Here is a 12,620-nt window from a genome sequence, read left to right on the forward strand (position 1 = left end):
CTGAGCCCGCCTGCCTGACCATTCTGCCTGCCCTTGACCTCGAGCCTGCCTGCTGCCCTGTAAAGTTTTGGACCTGGTTATGAACTCTGCCTGTCCCCGACCTGCCTTTTGCCTACTCCTTGGATTATAATAAATATCAGAGCTCAAACCATCTGCCTCCCGGGTCTCCATCTGGGTCTCGCCTTGTGTCGTTATAAAAAGACCAAGTCCATATGATGGAAAGAACAGCTCAAATAAGCAAAGGAAAATGACAGTCCATCATTACTTTAAGACATGAAGGTCAGAAAATCCGGAAAATTTCAAGAACTTTGAAAGTTTCTTCAAGTGCAGTCGCAAAAACCATCAAGCGCTATGGTGAAACTGGCTCTCATGAGGACCACCACAGGAAAGGAAGACCCAGAGTTACCTCTGCTGCAGAGGATAAGTTCATTAGAGTACCAGCCTCAGAAATTGCAGCCCAAATAAATGCGTCACAGAGTTCAAGTAACAGATACATCTCAACATCAACTGTTCAGAGGAGACCGCATGAATCAGGCCTTCATGGTCGAATTGCTGCAAAGAAACCACTACTAAAGGACACCAATAATAAGAAGAGACTTGCTTGGGCCAAGAAACATGAGTATGGACATTAGACCGGTGGAAATCTGTCCTTTGGTCTGATGAGTCCAAATGTGAGATTTTTGGTTACAACCATCGTGTGTTTGTGAGATGCAGAGTAGGTGAACGGATGATCTCCACATGTGTGGTTCCCACCATGACGCATGGAGGAGAAGGTGTGATGGTTGGGGGTGCTTTGCTGGTGACACTGTCAGTGATTTATTTAGAATTCACGGCACACTTAACCAGCATGGCTATCAGAGCATTCTACAGCTAAACACCATTCCATCTGGTTAGCGCTTAGTGGGACTGTAATTTGTTTTTCAACAGGACAATGACCCAAAACACACCTCCAGGCTGTGTAAGGGCTATTTGACCAAGAAGGATAGTGATGGAGTGCTGCATCAGATGACCTGGCCAACACAATCATCCGACCTTAACCCAATTGAGATGGTTTGGGATGAGTTGGACCGTAGAGTGAAAGAAAAGTAGCCAACAAGTGCTGAGGATATGTGGGAACTCCTTCAAGACTGTTGGAAAAGCATTGCAGGTGAAGCTGGTTGAAAGAATGTCAAGAGTGTGCAAAGCTGTCATCAAGGCAAAGGGTGGCTACTTTGAAGAATCTCAAATATTAAATATATTTTGATTTGTTGAACACTTTTTTGGTTACTACATGATTCCATATGTGAAATTTCAAAGTTTTGATGTCTTAATTATTATTCTACTATGTAGAAAATAATAATAAATAAAGAACAACCCCTGAATGAGTAGGTGTGTCCAAACCTTTGACTGGTACTGTACGTATCCATATGTGTGTATATTACAGGAGGCTGCTGAGGGGAGGACGGCACATAATAATGTCTGGAATGGAGTCAATGGAATGGTATCAACCACATAGAGCTATTCATTTTACAATAATGGTTCTATGTTATAACAGTTAACAAGTTATAACTGGTTAATAGTGAATAACAGTTCATTTAACTCAACTATGGAAATAAAATGTATTTGCTTTATCTAGGATGGGAAAATCTTAAGTAGATTTTGTTTTCTTAGCGAAGGTAAAACTATGTATGTACTCTTATGTGTTTGATACCATTCCATTAATTCCATTCCTGTCATGTCCTGACCAGTAATAGGGGTTATTTGTCATTGGAGTTTGGTCAGGACGTGGCAGGGGTTGTTTGTTTTATGTGGTTCGGGCTATGTATTTAGGTAGAGGGGTGTTTGGTTTATGTGGTCCGGGGTTTGTTAGTCTATGTTCTATGTTAGTGTATTTCTATGTTCTGTCTAGTCTATTGTAGTTCTTTGTTTAGTTAATTGGGGTTGGACCTTCAATTGGAGGCAGCTGGTTATCGTTGCCTCTGATTGAAGGTCCTATAATTAGGAGTTTGTTTGTCATGGGATTTTGTGGGAGATTGTTGCTGTGTATAGCTTTGTGCCTTACCGGCCTGTTCTTTGTCGTCGTGTTTTTTGTATACGTTTTGGTTTTCCTTCTTTGTCCTTTAATAAAAGAAGATGAGTATACATTTTCCCGCTGCGTTTTGGTCTAAACCCTACAACACCATGACAGAATCTCCCACCAAACACGGACCAAGCAGCGGAGGAGGGAGCAGCAACAGAGCCCAGTGGAATCATGGACATGGGAGGAAATTCTGGACGGGGCTGGACCATGGCACCAGGCTGGGGAATCTTGTCGCCCATCGGAGGAGATAGAGGCAGCCAAGGCGGAGCGGCGCCGGTATGAAGCTTTGTACGCGCCGATGGGGAAGCACGAGAGGCACCCCCAATAATTATTTTGGGGGGGGCACACGGGTAGTTTGGCTGGGCCAAGGGTGAGCCCTAAGCCAGCTCCCCGTGCTTATTATGGGAAGCATTTGGAGTGGAGAGCGCCGGAGTATGCGGTAGTGCGCACGATCTCGCCCATGCGCACGCACAGTCCGGTGCGAGCGATCCCAGCCCCTCGCAAGTGCCGTGCTAGAGTAGGCATCCAGCCTGAAAGGAGGATGCCTGCACAGCGCATCTGGCCACCAGTGCACCTCCTAGGCCCAGGCTACCCTACGCCTGCTCTACGCACGGCAACCATCAGGCCTCTGCACAGCCCAGTTCGCCCTGTACCAGCACTCCGCTCGTACAGGGCTACTATTACCATCCAGCCAGGACGGGTTGTGCAAGAGGTGCGCTCCAGACCTCCAGTACTTACTCATGTCCCGGTGTATCCAGTTCCTGCTTCTCGTGCTGACCCTGAGGTGCGGAGTCTGGCGTCTCCTAAACCAGCACCACGCACCAGGCTTCCAGTGCGTCAGCCCAGTCCAACACGTCCTGTTCCTGCTCCTCGCACTAGCCCTGAGGTGCGTGTCCCAGTCTGGTATCTCCACTACCAGCCCCACGCATCAGGCTTTCAGTGCGTCAGCCCAGTCCCGAGCTTCCGACGACAGTACCTCGTCCAGAGTGTCCGGCAACAGTGCCTCGTCCAGAACTTCCGGCAACAGTGCCTCGTCCAGAACTTCCGGCAACAGTGCCTCGTCCAGAGTGTCGGGTAACAGTGCCTCGTCCAGAGTGTCGGGTAACAGTGCCTCGTCCAGAGTGTCCGGCAACAGTGCCTCGTCCAGAGTGTCCGGCAACAGTGCCTCGTCCAGAGTGTCCGGCAACAGTGCCTCGTCCAGAGTGTCCGGCAACAGTGCCTCGTCCAGAGTGTCCGGCAACAGTGCCTCGTCCAGAGTGTCCGGCAACAGTGCCTCGTCCAGAACTTCCGGCAACAGTGCCTCGTCCAGAGTGTCCGGTAACAGTGCCTCGTCCAGAGTGTCCGGCAACAGTGCCTTGTCCAGAGTAGTGCCTCGTCCAGAGCGTCCGGCAACAGTGCCTCGTCCAGAGCGTCCGGCAACAGTGCCTCGTCCAGAGTGTCCGGAACCAGGAGAGACGGCCCACTGTCCGGAACCAGGAGAGACGGCCCACTGTCCGGAACCAGGAGAGTCGCCCTACAGTCCGGAGCTACCAGAGTCGCCCTACGGTCCGGAGCTCCCAGAGTCGCCCTACAGTCTGGGGTCGACGGAGAGGGACATCGCTGTAGAGATGTTATGTGAGTGGAGTGAGCCAGGGGTGGAGCGGGTTCTGCGTCCAGCTCCTGAGCCACCTCCTGAGGGGGGAGTATTGGGGAAAGGGGGTGTTGCAGGAGCACCGTCGGTGACGGTGGCCACCCTCCCTTCCCTCCCATGTAATTTTGGGATTTATTTTGTTTTGGGGGTTATTTTTGGTTATTGGTGTGAGGTGCATCCGAGGTCTGCACCTTGGGGGGGGGGGGGGGGTACTGTCACGTCCTGACCAGTAATAGGGGTTATTTGTTATTGTAGTTTGGTCAGGACGTGGCAGGGGTTGTTTGTTTTATGTGGTTCGGGCTATGTATTTAGGTAGAGGGGTGTTTGGTTTATGTGGTCTGGGGTTTGTTAGTCTATGTTCTATGTTAGTGTATTTCTATGTTCTGTCTAGTCTATTGTAGTTCTTTGTTTAGTTAATTGGGGTTGGACCTTCAATTGGAGGCAGCTGTCTATCGTTGCCTCTGATTGAAGGTCCTATATTCAGGAGTTTGTTTGTCATGGGATTTTGTGGGAGATGGTTGCTGTGTATAGCTTTGTGCTTTACCGGCCTGTGCTTTGTCGTCGTGTTTTTGTATACGTGTTTGTTTTGGTTTTCCTTCTTTGTCCTTTAATAAAAGAAGATGAGTATACATTTTCCCGCTGCGTTTTGGTCTAAACCCTACGACACCCGTGACAATTCCAGCCATTACTATGAGCCGGTCCTCCCCAATTAAGGTGCCACCAGCCACCCGTGGTGCAACCAGCCACTATTTATGTGAGTGAGTATATTCATGTGTGTGAGTGAGTGTGTGAGTGAGTGACTCTAGTTAGCGAGTGAGAGTATGGGTGTGTATGAGAAATAAAGATATTCTGAGTCACCTAAACAAACAGAAACTCTTTCTGTGATACAGGCCTAAACCAACTAATGAGAAACAACGCCCTTCTCACATATCTCACATCCACATGTGACTTTAACTTTACTGACACTGTAAACCAAAGGTTAAACTTAAACTCTGATGTTTCAATCTCACATTAAAATAACCCTATCCAAACCAACACACACATAGCCTACAATAGGAACAAAGAAAACATGGCATTTAAGCACTTCTGTCAAGAACAGCTTCATTTATAATTTTGTCAGTGAGAATGTGTGTATGGTGTGAAATTATAGTAGCAGGTGTTGAAGAATGTGTGTGTGATCTCTGTGATTCTCTCTGAGTGTACTGTAGCTCTGGTAGTGAAGATATTTCCCTGCATCCTGGGAGGGAGCAAGACTCAACAAGTCCAAAGTCTAAAGAGGGCTCCTCAACAACATTCCTGTATTTCTGTTCCCCAGCTTTACACCCCCACCCATACACGTCAAAGATATGTCAGGAGACAAAGAAATGATGGCAAAAACAAGGAAAGAAAAAAGCGAAAAAGTAAGAGAGGACAGAAAAGACACAGAAAAATGACAGACAGAGGAATGACATTCAGCATGTATTAAAGCAGGAGTCGATGTGTTCACGCTTTGAGCTGTGATGATTCCGGGTGTTGATCAATAATAAAGTGTGTGTGTGTGTGTGCGTGCCTGTGTTACCAGGCAATCACAGAGATTGGTGCCAGCCGCACCAATGTATCGGAAGGAAACACCGTTCAACTGACGACCAGGGTCACCCTGCAGGCACCCAGCCTGCCACAAGGAGTCACTAGAGCACGATGAGCCAAGTAAAGCCCCCCCCTTCCCCGGCCAAACCCTCCCCTAACCTGGACGACACTGGGCCAATTGTGCACCGCCCTATAGGACTCCCAATCACAGCCAGTTATGATACAGCCTGGGATCGAACCCAGGTCTGTAGTGACACCTCTAGCACTGTGACGCAGTGCCATAGACTGCTGAGCCACTCAGAAGGCCCGATCATTTTTTAAAACATGAAACGCTCTATGCATTATGTGGGTTGAATGCTGTAACAACACAGAATAAAACAATGAATAAAGTCCCATGATGGTAGTGATTGCCCATTACTGCTTATCACTTATTAACCATCAATTATTCACATTAACTTATTTTAATAAAATAGTTCAGTTGTTGTATATATTACATTTGTTTTATTTGCTGACTTTATTATTTCATTCCAAGTCATCATCTCATCTCTATACACCAGCGGTCTGACAAAATCACTATTTTATTAGTTCTTCAAAGTAAATAAAGCATACTTTATGACTGCTGAATACCTACTAGCAATCACTTAGATCATGTATTTTCAGGTAGAGACACCTCACCAAGAAACTGCTCTGTACATTAGTAGCATGTGAGTGATGGGTGAGCGTAGCTCAGTTGGTAGAGCATGGTGTTTGCAACACCAGGGTTGTGGGTTCGATTCCCACGGGGGGCCAGCACAGATAAAAAATGTATGAAATGTATGAAATTGTATGAAATGTATGCATTCACTACTGTAAGTCGCTCTGGATAAGAGTGTCTGCTAAATGATGTAAATGTAAATGTAAACTGCTCTGCTATGTTTCCTCCTGATCGCACATTCTTCCGTCTCTTACGTAGCAGGAGTAAAATAAACACAGACTGCACAAGTAGACGCAAAATGGATAATGGTCATTGTAGTTAATTATCATGTTTTCTGCGCTGAACTATGTAAAACATTGGCCTGTTGGAAACTACAACTCACTACTATATCGCACAGTTCTGGCATGATCTAATTTATCTCCAGAGAAAGTGCAGCGCAGTGGGCACATTGAGCTCACATTAAAAAAAAACAACGAAATGGAATTCAAATAGGTTGGTCAATTAGTTGTTTAAATAACTAAAAAGAACTGAGATTTCGGTTAATCGCTCAGAACTATAATCCTGTCGACCAGCCGGTTCTCTCTCTCTCTGTATGTGGTAGCAATGAGCCTGGAGACGAGGTTATGGCTGTGACCTCATACTCCTTTCCATATCGTTTTCTTTCTTCCTCCTCTCCCATCGCCTGTGTGCACTGTCCACCTCCCTCGCCAAACACTTTGTTTGTTTACAGTATGACAATCTAGTGAATCACAGCAACTGTGTTTCACAGTAGGACAGCTGAATAAACGTATGCATATTGTCCCAATGCAGTCGTGGATTCACACATCATCCCCTCCTGACTCACAGACAGCTGACTGACAGCACCTCAGACAATGACATCACACAGCTGTGCTACAGTACACTGGCCATCTTTAGCCTGGCAAAATGTGGCAGAGCTTTTTAGTTAATGACTAGCGCAGACTGGAAACGTGTTAGTTACTATTGGCGCTGTTTCACCTAATGCGGATTCCAGCTTTAAACCGAACACTATTAGTGTGCGTGCGTGCGTGCGTGCGTGCCCGCGTGTGTGGGTGGAGTGTGAAACTGTGTGTTGGTCCAAACTTTTATGTAGAGAATACAGATCAGGACAGGGAAGTGAAGCATCATTGCATCATCACCCTGTGGAGATCATACAACGCAACAACGGTAGACTCATGCTAGTAGACATACAAGCACACACACCGTACACAGAGACAAACACTTATAATAGCTGAGAGCCCGTCACACACGTGTAAGCATAAAGAAGCACATACAACCCCTCTGACACACACACACACTAGTGAGACAGCAGTCATGGAACAAGCCCCTACTATCTATGGCACTCATGGTTATTTCTTTCACAGCAGACCACTTCTAGTAGACCCTGCAGGAGACATGACCTGTAGTAGACTGTAGAGGACCTGGACTCTAATCTCCTCCTTCGTAACTCAAGGCTACTGGGCCACTAGTGTACCGTACAATTCAGGGGTGCAACTTTCACTTGGGACATGTCCCCCCCACATTCTGAAATTGCATTTTTGTCCCCCCCCCCAGGTTTATCATTGAAATGTGATACAAAACGAGGCAAGGGTGTGCTTTAGGACCATGCGGACGCCTCAGAGCGGTCTGGTAGGCTGTTTGGAGTGTTCATCTGACCTGATAAAAAAATATATATATGTCCCTGTCCACTTTTTTTGTTTCTATCTATAGTGCAATTTATCCTATAAAGTTGAAGTCTGTTAACAAACCAACGGGCGAGAACAAATACTTATGATCTAACAGAGAGACCGAGATGAAGGGAGAGAGGGAAAGATGGATGAACGGAGAGCGAGCGGTAATGACTACAAGCCTTCTTACACAGACTCATAACTCAAACTCTAATGGGGCCATTCAAAGTGACCACTATTCAGCCTGTTACTCTATGACATAACATCTCCAGTGCAGTCACAGCCGAAGCCATGCAGCTAGTGAGCTGAACAATGTTCCAGTGGGGGTTTGATCTTCTGATCGTTGAGCAGCGCAAATAAAAACGCACGCACACTCACACAATGGGCTACACTCCAGGCAATGAAAGCGAAGCGTATGGATAAAGCTGATCACTCTCTGTGATGGAGGATGCAGCACAATGATCAGTCCAGTCTTTATAGTGGGACACAACAGAATAGGATATTAAAGGGTCACTTTACTCCATGTGCCAGAACACACACACACACACACACACACACACACACAACACACACACACACACACACACACACACACACACACACACACACACACACACACTTCCTTTTGAGAAGAATGAGATCAGTGTCTGCAACATCATCATCTGATCAGTTCAAGTTGGTCAACAGCTGGGTGTGCAGAGATCATGGCTTCTTGCTTCATCTTTGCACTGTTAGTTGGATGTGGATGTGGTTCACCAAATTCAGTTGGCATTATGATTAGGCACAGCGGTGACTCACAATGCAATGCAACATGAAAGGGGATTCCCTTAGCAGGCAAACTTGCATACAAAAGGGCCCTGGGGACCAAAGTTTCACAGTCAAGTACCTTTGTTGTTTTCAACCCAGTTATTAGCCGACAACAAACATGCAGAATTGGTCGTGAAATGTAAAGTAATTGGGAAATTAACTGAACAGTGATGATAAGTGGAAGCCTTTAAAACGGTTCTCCATCAATGCCTTCCCACCGGGCACAGACGTCAATTCAACGTGTAGTGATCTTGAGAAACCCCAGAGCGCTTTGGAAGCAAGGTAGGCTATTATGTACAGTATCATCACTCTTTTCTACAAATAGAAAATAATTGTTTCCTGATGTCTCATAATTGAGAAAAGTCTGGATTTATATGACAGTCTGTTCATAAAAAGACCCCGGCGTTTACAGTTTAGAAACATTTGAAGTATTCGTCAAGGCCAACGTTCTCTTGAAGGATTCATTCGTCTCTTGCACGTCATGAAACTGTAAGCTACAGTGCAATTTTTTTTATCTGGAATGTGCCCGCCATAATCAACAGATAACATTACAATTGTAGGCTAGTACCCGAAATACTTGTACGCTATTCGCGCAAGCGCAACTACTAGTAAAAAGTATAAAAGCTATTTAAGCGTTCAATAATCAACTCTGAAAAACTTATCCAAGTACTTTGCAAAACGCAACAAAACCCCAAAAAGTTACAAAAATATATTTTCTTAGTTGACCGAAAGTCATTTTCCGTTGACTTACCTCGTCTTGCAAACGTGAGGATTATTTCTTGTTTCGTGAGTTTTCTTGTTCTTGTCTTCCCTTCAGTTTCTCGTCTGTGATTCCGTCGATCGAGGAAGTAAGCTACTGCTCGCTTGCTCTCAGGCTTCTCCGCAGACTGTAGCGAAGTGACGTCGACCATACACGCACACACACATACACACACATACACACATACATACACACGCACGCACTGTACTGCACTGCACTGCGGATGCAGAAGTCTTTGCGGCAACCCAGAATACACGGGTCCATGTCCTCTTTTGGTTTCACTGATTATTGGTCATCTCCTGACTCCTGTGTGACATTGAAGGATCCATTGTAAAGGCATCATAAAACATTTGTGCCAATTGGTGATAATAATGAATTGCCTTCTTTTAACTCCAAGTTCTTCAACTCTTGGCTTTACAGCAGTGCTTAGTCAAGTCTGCCTCCACTCCCCTATTGAATTCTACATTTTTTTACTGTGACTTTTTTAAGCGTTTCTCAATATTGGCAGCGCTGTGAGTATGTCTGTCCTAGATCGCTGTATGTGGGATGAGTATGTCTGTTCCAGATCGCTGTATGGGGGACCGTTATGGACAAAACACTTTTCACATGTGACATTTCCACATGTTTTGCACAGGCGAAATCATCCAATACAATGTGATTTTGGAACACTTCACATGTGAAACCATGTGTTTTTGGAAAACTTCAAATGTAATGATATTTCACATGAAGTTTCACATGTGATCGCATAACCTTTCACAAGTTAATTAATAAACATTTTCACATTATACATTTCACAGGTGATGCCATGCAATCAAATATAGTTGTTATGATACACACACAGTGCTTTTAATTTTTTTTTTAAACATATTTGATACACTTTGAATATGTTTACAGTAATAACTATTTAACATGTCCTTACCTGGGATTTGAACTCACAAATGCTTGGTACACTGCATTCCGATCGACCTGCTATCCCACCATGTCTACAACTGATTTCACCTTTATTCCTACACCTTTGGACTTCAAAGTACATCCCAGCTTTGATAAAAATACACTCAAGAAAAAGTATTATTTATCGTAGGGATTCAAGTGTAACATTAAAGAAGAATAATATGCACCACCAACATTTTACAGCTAGACAGAAAACCCTCAAATTGAGGAAATAAATAAATGTAAGTGAAGAGATGTATTGGATGTGTATTCAGACTTTGTAGCGCAGCAGAAAGGTCAGTGTACCTCAAATCTAGAGGATGTGAGTTCAAATTCTAGGTGGGGTCATACTTTAGCTGAATAGCGATAACACATGAAATTGCACATGTAAAAAAAGTTGCCTCCAGGCTGTGTAAGGGCTATTTGACCAAGAAGGAGAGTGATGGAGTGCTGCATCAGATGACCTGGGCACCACAATCACCTGACCTCAACCCAATTCAGATGGTTTGGGATGAGTGGGACCGCAGAGTGAAGGAAAAGCAGCCAACAAGTGCTCGGCATATATGGGAACTCCTTCAAGACTGTCGGGAAAGCATTCCAGGTGAAGCTGGTTGAGAGAAAGCCAAGAGTGTGCAAAGCTGTCATCAAGGCAAAGGGTAGCTATTTTGAAGAATCTGAAATATGATTTTTATTTTATTTGTTTAACCCTTTTTTGGTTACTACATGATTCCATATGTGTTATTTCATAGTTTTGATGTCTTCACTATTATTGTACAATGTAGAAAATAGTGAAAATAAAGAAAAACCCTGGAATGTGTAGGTGTGTCCAAATTTTTAACTGGTACTGTACATGTGCGGATAATCTTGCATAATAGTACATTTTTCTACCCAAAATATTCAATTTAATGCTGCATTCGTAACAATTTGGGAGGTGAGAATTTACCAGTTGTGAAGTCGTAAATACCAGTGGGATGCATTCATGTGCTTTGAACTTGTTGAGAAATGCTGATTGCCTAATGGCTAACAAGCTGCATAAACCATAAACTAAAAGTACAAATTACAGTGTTCAAAAAACATATTAATATATTGCTTTTTATTAATAATGTTGTATTGTTGCATTTTACCTGCCCGAAAATGACGTTATAAAGGTAATTTCCTTAGTAGCTGACATCAGAGGTCAGCATGTGGGAGAAGTGGGAGCTCAGGATGATAGACAAGTTTGCCACTAGTAATTACCAGTTGGAGGGCTGTTCAAATGGATTTCTCCGTTGTATGTGTTAATTCCCACTTTCAAAAGAAAAGGAGAGCCGCACACCCAGATGCAATAATTTTATAAACTATTAACCAACGTATCGACAGACAAGCTGTCTTCATCAGGGTATAAATTCCCACTTCCCACTTGGTTAAGAACACACGCTGAAGACCATCTCCCTCAGTGAATTTTATAAAAAATTATAACAGTAAAACATTTCAAAAGTTATCCTTTTCAGATAAAACTATACTAAACGTCACCAAATAATTGATTAAAACACACTATTTTGCAAAGAAGGTCAACAGTAGCCTCAACAGAACTCTGTTGAGTAGCACCATGGTGTAGCCGGAGGACAGCTGGCGTCAGTCCTCCTCTAGGTACATTGACTTCAATACAAAACTTAGGAGGTTCATGGTTCTCAGCCACTTCCATAGACTTGCACAGTAATTATGACAACTTCCGGAGGATGTCCTCCAATCTATCAGAGCTCTTGCAGCATGAACTGACATATTGTCCACCCAATCAAAGGATCAGAAAATGAATATAGTACTGACAGCATAAGTTACAGATAGCTAGCACTGCAGTGCATAAAATGTGGTGAGTATTTGACTCAAAGAGAGAGAAAGACAAAAGTTGATCAGTTTTGAATAAATACATTTTGTCCAAAATGAAGGAGAAGCAAGAGAGAATTTTTTTTTTTTCACTTTCAGTTTCACTTACTTAGCTAGCAAATGCAGCTTGCGAGTTTAGCCTACTGAAACACCCTGCTCAAACAGAGGGATGCTATGTTAGCTAGCTGGCTAAGACTATCCAACACAACACTGGAACTCTTTCAAGTCAAGGTAAGCTTTTGGTTTTACACATGTATTGCCACCAGGCCCGCTGGTGCAACTGCTTACACTGTAATGTTACTTCATGATTGTAGCTTGTTTACTAACGCGTTAGTTCTATTAGCTATGCTGACTATGACTTTACTTTAGCTAATATGGTGACAATAATGTAGGCTGTGTTATGTGCATGGAAGTCCACAAGGGAAATGAAGAGGTGAGAGGAGGAGAGCGCACGTCAGAGGTAAAAAAAAAAAGTTTCTTAAATGGAAGCAATCGGAACAAAACGGAGATAAACATACTTGAATTTCTCCAATAGAAACTCTTGTTTGCAACTGTTGGACTAATGATTACATCCTATATCAGAAAGATGCAGGAAAGAGTGTGCAAGGCGGTATGGAATTTCACAC

The 12,620-nt window shown here is 44.0% G+C and overlaps 1 protein-coding gene across 1 annotated transcript in view; it reads right to left on the reverse strand.

The window, feature by feature from the left end:
- The window catches only part of prkcda (protein kinase C, delta a), a 30,233-nt gene extending 20,832 nt beyond the window's left edge, over positions 1-9,401 (reverse strand). The window contains exon 1 of the mRNA XM_014132799.2: positions 9,193-9,401. The gene's annotated coding sequence lies outside the window, so the exon portion shown is untranslated. The remainder of the gene's footprint in view (positions 1-9,192) is intronic.
- Between the last annotated feature and the right edge of the window lie 3,219 nt (positions 9,402-12,620).

This window comes from Salmo salar, chromosome ssa12, assembly GCF_905237065.1.
Source record: "Salmo salar chromosome ssa12, Ssal_v3.1, whole genome shotgun sequence".
In the NCBI taxonomy this organism is placed as follows: domain Eukaryota; kingdom Metazoa; phylum Chordata; class Actinopteri; order Salmoniformes; family Salmonidae; genus Salmo; species Salmo salar.